The sequence below is a fragment of the Arachis ipaensis genome, chromosome B8 (genome assembly GCF_059453495.1).
Source record: "Arachis ipaensis isolate K30076 ecotype BB chromosome B8, ASM5945349v1, whole genome shotgun sequence".
NCBI classification, from domain to species: domain Eukaryota; kingdom Viridiplantae; phylum Streptophyta; class Magnoliopsida; order Fabales; family Fabaceae; genus Arachis; species Arachis ipaensis.
The window spans coordinates 24,106,630-24,119,009 of NC_142443.1; the positions used below are offsets into that span (position 1 = coordinate 24,106,630).

A 12,380-nucleotide genomic window follows, 5' to 3' on the forward strand; every position below is an offset into this window, starting at 1 on the left:
CGTAATTTGTTTCATTTTAAAAATTTTCACTCCACTTATATATCCGTAACGGTTAGATAAGTACAACGAGAGTTACGTCAAATTTTTTTGTTGGATCTTACGAATTTATATAAACAGAAAAATGTATATGTCCAATTTTTAAAGAGATAAAAACTTAAAAGTATTTTTAAATAATTAAAAACAAAAATATAATCAAAAGACATTTATTTTTTTTAAGTAAGTCCCAAATATACGCATTTATTTTATTTACTTAACTAAGCTACAAATTTTGGATTTAGATTTCTCTTCCTATTAAAAGAAGATAAAAGAAGAAGGAGAAGCAGCAGCCCTGATATTGAAAGTAGATTGCCGCTTACAAATATTATCTGCTGTGTCCCATTTCCGAAGACATCATTCACAAAAATGCAGGGTATATTCTGAACAACCCTAGGGAATGTTCTTTATGGAGTTATATTAAAAAAATGTATAAATAAATTTAACATGCGTGTGGCAATTTATAAACAATATTAATATTTGAAGTTACATTGTTTAGTCACATAATTAATACACATACACACGCTTTCATTTGATTCTAACTATAGAATTATTTAAAGGCATAAAGTTGACGGAGCTATCATATAAAGCACTTAATTCTTTCTCTGGCTAGAAATGGCACACATGCACATACATGTTTTTTTTAAGGTAGGAAATCTATGCTGAAAACCAGGTAGAAATTAAATCAAAACTAGCTAGAGATGGAGTAATATTTGACTTTCTTTAAATTTTATTTAATGTTGACATATATATACATTATTATTTAAAATTATTAAAATTTATATTTAAATTAAAACCGAATAGAGCGGATAAACATTATCTCACACATACACATACATACGTATGATTTAAAGTATTTTAATTTTAAATAAATGGACTACTATAACGTGTTAATCTTTCTCTACAGCAATAATACTTCATGAGGGGAAAAAATCCTTTAAATCCGTTGACAAATAAAACATTTATAATTTTTTTTATTATCCTAACACACTTATAAATTTATATGTATAATTAATTAAATGAATAATACTACATATACATCAAAATTGTCCATCAAAATTACCTACCAATATAAAATACATGTTAAAATATAAATACATATTAAAAATAAATTAAATCATATATATATTTATACACAAATATATTGGTGACTGATTTTAGTATACAAATAATATTTTTATAATTAAATAATTAAAGGTTTAATCAGGTTAGTTACTTATGATGGTGCACGCAGTTAACATATAATATATGTGAAGATAACAAGTATTATAAATGTAAATCTTACACTTATGTTGATTTAAACAAATTAGTTATCGTGTATAAAAATATGTACATATTTAACATTCACGAATTTTTTTATATTATATTATTATAAATAAATTTAATTATTTTTTTATTGTAGGTTTGATTATTATTCTATTTGATTAATTATGTTAGTAATAGATTATTTAATTAAAAAATATGAGAATTAATATGTATAAATATACATAAATATATTGTAACTGATTTTTAATTTATATAAAATATTTGTCTTTTAAAAAGTATTCCCTAATCCCTAACCATGATGATTAAAGTTAAGATAGATATTATTACATATGGTGTCTGAATGCATAGTATATGGGACAAAATAAAAATTAGTTAAGCAAAGTTGTATATGTATGTGTAAAGGGATGCATAAGACACATACTGATTAGCTGTAACATATCTTTGTGTATTTTGTTGGCGCCTAACAAATGAACATCAATTTGGTTGCTCGCCAAACCTTATTAATCAGTGCACGCACGAGCTCAATTCCATTCTTTATTTCATTCTTTAATTCTCTCTTTATTTATTTATTTTTCTGTTTATGGCTTGTAATCCAGAACGAAACTGAAAATTTGGTTTGGTTCCTTACTCGCAAAGTCGATAATCCAAATGGGAAAGGAAGCAACAAAACAAGCACACATGACTTTGTTTCTTTTTCATTGATACATACAAGTTGGCATTCATGCGGCACATTCGGACATTATTATTATTATTGTTATTATTAATAAGTACAATTTCAGTCACTATAATTTTAGTCGAAAATTAAAATTATTTTTAATATTTTTTTTGTCCAAAATTGTTTCTGACATTAAATTTGATTTTAAAATTATCCTTTACTTAAATCTTAAATTTCTAATCAAATTATCCTTAAAAATTATAAAATTAAAAAAAAAGGAAAGCATAGAGAGAGAATCACAACTAGAAAAAAAAGGAGAAAAAAAACATGGCGGCGTCTGAATCTTTCTTGCATCGCCGCCTCGCTGCTGCTCCCTCTGCTGTGTTAGAGAGAGAGAGAGAGAGAGAGACGGGAAATAACGGCGGTTCTTGGAATGATTTGCGGCGGTTTCAAACCGCCACGAAACGGGATTCTAGCGGTTTGTTAAGTGTCGCCTATTAGGGGGTGGTTATATGATTTTGCGGCGGTTATCAGGAACCACTGGCACAATTGTCGCAAAACCAAGGATTAGCGTCGCAATGTTTAGCGGCGGTTTAAAACCACCGCGATCTGAAAATCTGTGATCCACACGAAATGTTCGGCGGTTTGAAACCGCCGCTGTTTAATGGCCACGGTTTAAAGACTAATGCATTTACCGGCGGTTTGAAAATGTTCGCAACTGCCACTATTTTTCGGTTTAATGGCCGCAAAAATACTGTTTTGTACACTGGCAATCCATGCTGTTTTTTATTTCAATGTACATTTGTTTTCGTTTTTTTTAATCGTTCTTAATATTAGTAAGTTAAATTATTTAAAATCCCGAAAAATAATTGGAAGGTAAACGACAATAGCAAAACCATTAATTTAATTAATATAATTATCCGAATATCAACAAAGTGTACTCCTTACTAAGAGTTACATAATCAACAAAATAAAAGTGTATATCTGAAAGAAGAAAATGTTCCACAATCCTAAGATCTACTTTCTATTCTGTCCCTCCAACGCACTCATCCATGCGGCGACGTCTGATGGCAGCTTCCTACCTTGCTCTTGAGTAGACATATCAAAGCACTCTCCATTGCCTGCATCTTGACCTTCCCAGCTGCTACTTCATCCTCCACTGCCTGTCTTTTGGTCTTCTCGACTGCTACTTCATCCTCCACTGCCTGTCTTTTGGTCTTCTCAGCTGCTACTTCATCCTCCACTGCCTTCCTTTTCAATTTTTCTACTGCCAACTCTGCTTGTAGTTCAAGCAGTACCCTTTGGGTCTCCTCCCTTTCAAAACCATTGCTCGGCTGATGGGAATTCATACCGAAGACTTGACTAGAAGTCGGCCCCAACTCCATGCCACGCACCCTACCCGGGCGCTCTTTTCCGAGAGCTTGAGCAAGCGAATCATTCTGGGATAACAGTCTAGAAGATTCATCGCGTTGCTCAATAGCCTCAATTCTTTCCTACACACATAGATAAGCAATTATAAGCATTTATTAGCTAGTCGCTAACCGCACATACTTCCAATAAAATTTTAAAAACTAAAACTTAGGAGAAACTACTTCTCGATTCTGAACACATTACTTACTCCAATAGCGCGAGCTGCATCATGGATATAGGAGCCATTAGTTCTTTTGTGCGTTAAGAGATACAACTCTCCTCTACTAACTATCCTCCCTTGTCGTTCCGACTGTACTAATAATGATGACAAAGTGAATAAGTAGAGGAACAGATAGTTCAAAAACATTCCCAAAATTAGATTACCTCTTCTTCTCTAAGCCTTGCCACGATTCTCGGAATTTTTCTTACACTTCTCCTGTCATGCCATCAAATTAAGAGTTACTAGACACTAGTTCTGATGAACTCAATGTGACATAAATGGACTTTGTCTGTTATGAAACAAAACTATATTACATGTGTCTCTTCGCTATTGCGATAAACGAGAAATCATCTCCAATGGTCCGCAGTAATTCCATCTGGACGGTTTTCAATATTTTCTTCAAGTGAAAGTTCTGGGTCATAGCAGTGATGGTATAATCTGTTCCTCGTTTCCTTCCAAGCCCTTCCTAGCATTTTGAATATTATACGCTTGATAATTCTTCTACTATCTTCTTCAAAATGAAACATTTCCTGCAACATTAAAATTAAGCTTAGTGTTCAAATTATAAGTTTCGAATGGTACGAAGAATTAAAAATAACATTTTACCTTTACACATTCATTATAGACCTTGTCCCTGGTGCGAACCTTTCTCCAGTCCTTCTCGCAGATTGAGAATTTGGTGTAGTCAGATCCTAACAGTCTCATAACGCCGCTCAGTAGACCTGCTTCCTCCCCAACTGGTTGCAGTGCACTATTAAACCTGAGTACGACCTTTCTTCCGTTAGGTGGCTTCATAGCTTCCTTCGCACTCAGTTTGACCTGTTTGATTGTTCCATCGGATTCTATAAAACATATTAATTCTTAGTTAGTTACCATTGAAGCCAAGCTATAAAGACATCATAGGAAAATAGGGCAATGAAAATTAGAATTAAATAAATTCTCTTATACCAAGTATTTTAACATCCCAAAATTCTATAGTCTTGCGTCCCTTGCGCTTCTGAGCATCCGATGCAGCAAAAAGGTTATCAACATGTTGGTCAAAAGAATCTACCTCATCTGCCTCTGGGTCTATGTCTTCGGCGTCCGGCTCCGAGTTCAGAACATCATTCGTGGAAGCCTGTGGAGCATGTAGTGGTTCGCTTTGGGGCGGACGAAAGGGGCGTAAAGACGAGGATGCGGGGGCACCACTGCCATTAGGCGGCGGAATTGGGCAATCTGCTCTCTGCGAAGTTGAGGCCGCAGTAAATCCTACTTGAGGCTGCTGACATGCTGTGTCTACACGGGCTTTCTTCGTGAAACGACCTACCCTTGGCATCTTTTCTAACTGCATTCGGATCAAAACAATGTGATAATATTTAATATATAGATAATAATATGTATTAACATGCAAAAATGACACTGGTATGCCCCAGTTAATATTAATTGAACTCGGGTACTTATGGCATATTGATACTAAACAATTTATAAAATGAGACCGAAGACCGCAGTTAATAGTGATAATAGATAATTTAATATATAATATATACAAATACATGAAGACAATTCATTTTCAATTCTCCTAGCTTGTTACTCAACAAGTAATTGATGTCAATTTGTTTCCACTCGAAGCTACAAGCACAAGTGGACAATATATTCTTGCTTTGTAAAATCCCTATCTCATAAATATATAATAATATATATGTGTGTAAAAATGCTGATGAAATGAACGTTAATAAATTAAAGCCTACATTTGATGCACTTTTGTGGAAACTTGTTCATTAGAACCAGATAGGAAGCAATTCTATATCTCATTATATATTTCTGAAAAAATTCTAAGGCCTATATAGACTACAGCATCATCATCAAAGCACAAAATACTACAACCCAAAAAGTTAAATTAAAAAAAAAAAACTCATTCTACGAATTATTAATTATGTTTGAGGATAATGTAAATTTAGCTATATATATCTAGCCATAATAAGAAATAAACTTAATATGTACTCCTCAAAAATCATTGAAAAAGAATAAAAAATACCCCGTCTGCCTCCCTTTACTTCAACAAACAAATATGGTTTATCATGAGTAACATTGGTTGTAGGAAATAAAGAACATTAAAATAATACACCACACCTCAACCAAACACTTGATTATTCAAAATAATTTTAGCATCTTTTAATAAAATATACAACGAATAGTTCCTTTCTCAAAATGTCATTCATGGAGAGTACATGAGTAAATGGATTAGGAGAGTACATAATGCCTAGAATCATCATAATAAACTGCATGGTTGGAGGAAAATTTTGGGCATTAGAAAAATATCATGTTTAGTCATAATAATTGCTAATAATGTGCAGTAGAATGTCTAATACTACTTCTTCTAACTTTGAGAAAAGACAATTAATTTGACCCAAAATATATACTCATGGATACATAACAAAAGTACAAAGTAATTGATACATAGCAAACAATATTTGGTAATTAGAATCCTAATTCTTGTATATAATACTCCATACCCATTCTTATTAGTTTAAATCACCTCCCCTGTATTTGATGGTTACTAAATTCTGAAAGATTGAAAATTTTTCCCTTTTTCAAGGTTTAGTTTAAATCATCTCCCCTGTATTTGATGGTTACTAAATTCTGAAAGATTGAAAATTTTTCTCTTTTCCAAGGTCTAGTTGTTCGTGGCATCATCACCAAGCATTAGATATTTTTTAGCATGAAAAAAAAAACAATTAAAGGATCCTATATGGTAAGTGGGGAATGGGAGACTTGAGAATCATGATAAATTGGTTTAGCATTATTAGTATTGACTGAGAAAATACTAAACGCAGTCCAACTGAGAATAAAAAACGCAGGCAAATGCATTATCAGCAACAATATTCAAATATAACAGTGAGAAAATAAAAAAGACATTCAAACTGAGACCTAATACCCAACTCAGACTCCACCATTAACAGACTCATGCTCCTCATCAACAAAAGCCACTCCCAATTTACAAATTAACTCAGCTAACCACATTAGAAGAAACTTGCATGTCAACTTTAAACTCATTATTGGCCTCTTTTTCAAACACTAAACATGCAACATAGAACAGAGTGTCCAGTGGTGCTTACCCGCAAGTGAATGACTGGATTGACGGTGAGAGTGGAACCACCGGGCTTCGGGCAGAGCAAGAAGGGGCTCCAGGACAATGGAGCACCGCAGAGACAGTCGTGGAGGAGCAGAACCACCGAGACGCACCTCCTCGACCAAATTCACTGTCAAGTGAACCATCACTGTGAAGAAAGAAGGAGGAAAAATCATCTCCATGCGACATAGAGTATGAACCACGTGATTCTGAAGGAGAGGAATTTCTTGAGGGTCTATGGATTTGCAGCATAATCGGTGAAAAAAGGATGACAAATCTGCCAGGACAGAAGACACTGGAGCAGGCAATGCATTTCTTAACGCGATTGGAAGTAGATATTCCATTAGAATGTGACAGTCGTGGCTTTTCATGCCCGACAACTTGCGCTGTCGTAAGTCCACACAGCGGGAAATGTTGCTAGAGTATACATCTGGAAAGACGACGTTCTTGATAGCCCTTAGAAAGAGCTCCTTCTGTGGATTGGTCATAGTAAAGATGGCGGACGGGTACTTTTCGTCGTCCCGTGGCCACAAATCATGCTTGATTCCCATTGACTGGAGGTCTCTTCGAGCTTTAATGTGGTCTTTAGACTTACCTTTCTCGTTCATTATGGTGAAAACTATGTTATCGCACACATTATTCTCTATGTGCATGACATCAAGGTTGTGACGCAATCCATTGTTCTCCCAATATGGCAGCTCAAAGAATATACTCATCTTCTTCCAAGGAGTCTCGTCTTGCACGGCAGTTTGCTGTCCGCGTGTCCTTTTCTCCGTAACCGATTACACCTTGCCAAGTTGGACATGCATACCCTCTAACTGCTGGACAATGTCTCCACCAGAGACTTTGATAGGTGGACCTCTATCCTCTATCTTTCCATCAAAGGAGAACCGGTCTTTTCTGTATTTGTGGTCATGATTCAGAAAGCGACGATAACCCATGAAACACCATTTCTGGATGTGTGTGAGCCGGTTAGTTTTAGCATCCAAATTACACGCAGGACAGGCTCTCCCACCGTACGTGTTCCACCCAGATAAGTTGCCTAGGCCTGGAAAATCACTGATTGTCCACATCAACGCAGCATACATCTTGAAGGTTTTTTTCTCAACTGCATCATAAGTTTCAACACCCCTCCATAATTGCTTCAACTCAGTGATCAACGGCTCTAGGTACACATCTATGTCATTTCCAGGCATTTTAGGACCAGCAATAATCATAGAGAGGATAAACGAAGTGGGTTTCATGCAAATCCAGGGCGGCATGTTATACGGGATAAGAACCACGAGCCAAATTGAGTACTTCGAGCTCATGTTCCCAAAAGGGTTAAAGCCATCGCTAGCTAATGCTAGGCGAACACTGTGTGGATCACGAGAGAAGTCGGGATATCGTATGTCAAATGACTTCCATACCTCGGCGTCCCTTGGATGCCTATACATACCATCAGAGTTAGGACCTCTCTTATGCCATAGCATGTCAACGGCTGTCTTACTAGACATATATAACCTCTGCAATCGTGGAATAAGGGGGAAGTAACAAAGAATCTTCGCCACCTGTGGTTTGCCATTCTTCTTAACAACCATCTTGATCCTCACCCTAGAGTTCTTCTTAGTCTTATGCTTCCATCTCGATGTCCCACACTGCTTGCATTTGGTCAACTCTTGGTCGTTGCCTTGGTATAGCATGCAGTTATTTGGACATGCATCTATATTCTTGTACGCGAGACCTAGTTTTCTTATGACTTTCTTGGCATCGTGCACAATGGATGGGATCCAGGCATGCTCAAAGGCGTCCGCGAGCAACTCCAAAATCATTCCAAAGGCCTTATCGCTCACTCCGCACATAGACTTTATGTGATAGAGCCTCACCAAGAAAGACAACTTAGAGAACTTTGAACATCCTGGGTATAACTCCTGCTCTCTGGTGAAAGTTGTGGGTCTCTCGACTAGGTTCATTGTATAAGTAGGGCAACTCATCCATAGCGCCGCCGGCATGTTCATTCCCTGAGTCTTCTTCGTGGCCGGGAAGTCCTGAGAAGTTGAATGCCTCGTGGACCATATCAAGCATCGGGGCGTTAAAATTTTGTTTAGATTGATCTTCTTGTCCATCACAAGAGCTCTCGACCCCGCGTCTCTCACCGTGATGGATCCAAAATGTGTAGCTAGACGGGAAAGGGTTTATCACCAAATGATCGAACGCATCCTTTCTATTTTGTAAGAGGCGGAACCCACACTTCGAACATGGACAACGTATCATCCCATCGGATGATGCATTGGCAAATGCAAAATCAAGGAATCTGGTCAAACCGTTCCTATATTCTGCACCAACTCGTGATTTTGAAATTCAACTCTTATCGATATCTAGTTTAATGAAAAGAATGGAACGACGACAAATCGTAAAATAAAGTCAGACCACGAGAAAAAAGTGAGTAATTAACACTTGATATAGAATGGGCGATTGACTGTTAAACCGAATAATAAAGCACACATTTACTAGCATACAGGATAATACACATTTACCAGAAAAATGGGAGAAATTTGCTTACTCATTGAAAAATGCTGCACTTTCAAAAAAAATTACTAGAAGAAAGAAACTCTGGGTCCGATGCCAAATATTTGAAATGGAAAATAAAATGCCTTCCTTAAAAAAGAAAAAGAAAAAGAGGAATATTATATTAATCTGAGAAATAACAAAATGAGAAATTAATATAGTATTATAATATAATGTATGAGTTGGCGAACTCACCAATATAAAAATGGAAAGGGGTAAATCAAAATGGTAAAAGTGATGATATGGAGGATAGTTTTATGCTTGAAAAAATCCAAAATGAAAGTATCAAACTGACCCAATAATTATATCACATAAGAACACAAGATATATGTTAAAAGGGAAAACAATAAAAGGAAAAAGGTCAAACAATGATCCAGAGTTTACGACACTAACAACGACATATGGATCTTAGCATTCAAGGGTGATAACTAATAACTGACTTGCTTGTCTGCTCTTTTAGCTCTAAGTTCTTCCACAACCTCTAAAGCACGAATCTTGAGATCTGTCTTTTCATCATGGTATACATGTATCAAAATATAACATCTCATATAACTCCATGCTCATCAAAAGGGGAATATAAAAATATCAAGCGTACACAAATGTTCAAATCCTAAACACTACAAATGTTTTTTAAAGTCTCATAACCAGCTTTGGTGAAAGGAATAAACCCTTTCAACTGATGCGGTTTTACATGTAATTAAGATTGAAAATATATGTTATGAATAGATGTAGGCTGCATAGCCATATTAAACAGGATGAAGGTAAATAAAGTTTCATAAACAAACCTCCTAAATATATCACCAAGAATGAACTGGCAAATGACACCTTGGCAATAAAATAAACTTGTTTCGTCCAATAACTATGTGGAATTACTAAAAGCAATTCAATTAGGCAAACCTGGAAAGAAAAAAAGCTACCACAGGGAGGCCAGGTACGAGTAAGATCACAAACACAAAACAAAACAGTAAATTGATACCAAATCAAGAAGAAAAGGATTAATGTGGACCAATTTGAATTACAACCTCACTAATGAGTCAATCACTAAAAATATCACTAATGAGTCAATCACTAAAAATATAACATCTCATATAACTCCATGCTCATCAAAATAATGAAGACAGAGCATCTTCCTCATTGATAATACCTGTCACAGTTGCAGGTACAGGAATACACCCCAAGTAAATTATTTCAGAGTTCCGAGATACCCGCTCGTCAGAGAACCTGATTCAATGCAAACAAATTAAGTTAAGACAAAGTCAGAATTTAACTCCGAGAATTAGAGGAAACATTGAACAATGATAACCAAGATATTGATAAGCTGATGAGAGATCTTAAGATTAAAACCATGGAAAAGAAACATTCAAAACAGATTCTCGAAAAGATGTTACTAAGCTGGTAAATGATCTAGAAAAGAAAAATGCAGAACTCTTAACAAAGAAGCAAGAATTAGAAACATTCGAAAGAGATAATCGAAATAATGATGAAGACTATTCAGAGTCTTATTAATCAACACTATAAATAATTTCATTAATACTATGTCAGTTGTTCTACTTTGATTTTAAAAGATAATGTTCTATTGTGATTAGCTCAAATTAAAACTCATATAAAAATTTTGAATAAAAAAGAAATTGATTCGATCCTGATGTTATTCCAAAATTATCGCCGATTGATAACGTGAACAGAATACCAACCAATCATTCATATATCTCCAGCCACCATCACAAATAATCGAAATAAATAAATATTATATCATAATTAAATCGAAATTTATGACATTTGCGAATCTATGAAATTAACTCCCAAGCTAAGAGTAATCATCTTCCACAACAATGTGCAGAGATTACAAGATCAGACTTTCGGGGAATGAAAAATGAAAAAGTAAAATAAAAGAAAATATGAAAGTGCATGAGACTTGATAAGAAAGAAAGCAATCACAGGTTCTACGCAATGCAAGCAGGTTATTTCAGCATTTAACTAGGAAATCAACTAACTCCTAATAACACTACTAATGCTTCTTCTTCATCATCAAGTCATAACCTAACACCTAAAATTCAATCTGAGTGTTAAATAGAAGAAAAATTTGGCCAAAATTAATCAAAGAACGTTGTTCAAACCAAAATTTAGAAAGCACAAAGATTAAATTGATGCAAGAATAAGTTTCTCAACAGCCCCAAAACTTAAATTGGGACGAGGGAGAGGAATATACGACTGAGAGGGGAGTCTATTGCAATCGGCAACGCGAAGCAGGGCCAAAGGGGAGAAGGCTACCAAGGATGACACAGGGACGGATGGCTTGGGATGACGCCGACGACGTCACACACATGCACGGCAGAAAGAGAAGACTCGGACGACCCCTTCTATTTCACCTTCGTGCAGGGGAGCGTCACGGCTGAGGGAGGAGCCTGGTGACCGGAACAACGATGAAACGGACTCAGTTGGATCTGACAGACGGAAGGGTAAGGACGACGAGGAAGGAGACCAGTGATTGCTATACCTTGGCTCTGACGAAGGATTCTCGCGCCAAATACTTGAAGGTTATGGCGCAAAATAATTTTGGTCTGGGTATTTTAGTAAGGCAAAACCCCCTTCCCCCCCCCCAAAGTTATTTGCTGCGGTGAGGGCCCAATACCGCCTCGTGTTAATTTATTTGGAGCGGGGGTTAATTACGCAAAGGGAATCGCAACAAATCAGCCAATTTGAGGCTGTTGGGGACAATGGCCAGCAATTTGAGATTGCTAAGTCCCGCGCCTCTTGTAGTGTGATGACGCTATTGAGGGAGGACACCACCACTGTTGTCATTTCTGGTCTGACGAAAACAGAGAAAGAAAAGGAGTAGGAAGACGCGATCGTTGAGATAGAGAGAGGAGAAGCTCGCAGCCCGTGCTTCATTCTTGTTCTGCCATTGGCACCACTGCTACTAGAGTTCACTACTAAAAAAAGTAGCTACTGAATTTCTTGTAAAATAATCTCTGATAATTTTATTATTATTATTATTATTATTATTATTATTATTATTATTATTATTATTATTATTATTATTATTATTGAGTGACTATATATATATATATATACTTTTTATATTATAAATACATACATAAAAATTTAATGAATAAATTTATTATTATTTTTGTCCAAAAATA

The 12,380-nt window shown here is 35.7% G+C and overlaps 1 pseudogene; it reads right to left on the bottom strand.

Annotated features, from left to right (window-relative positions):
* Positions 1 to 2,462: 2,462 nt before the first annotated feature.
* Positions 2,463 to 9,189, bottom strand: LOC148547464 (uncharacterized; annotated as a pseudogene).
* Between the last annotated feature and the right edge of the window lie 3,191 nt (positions 9,190 to 12,380).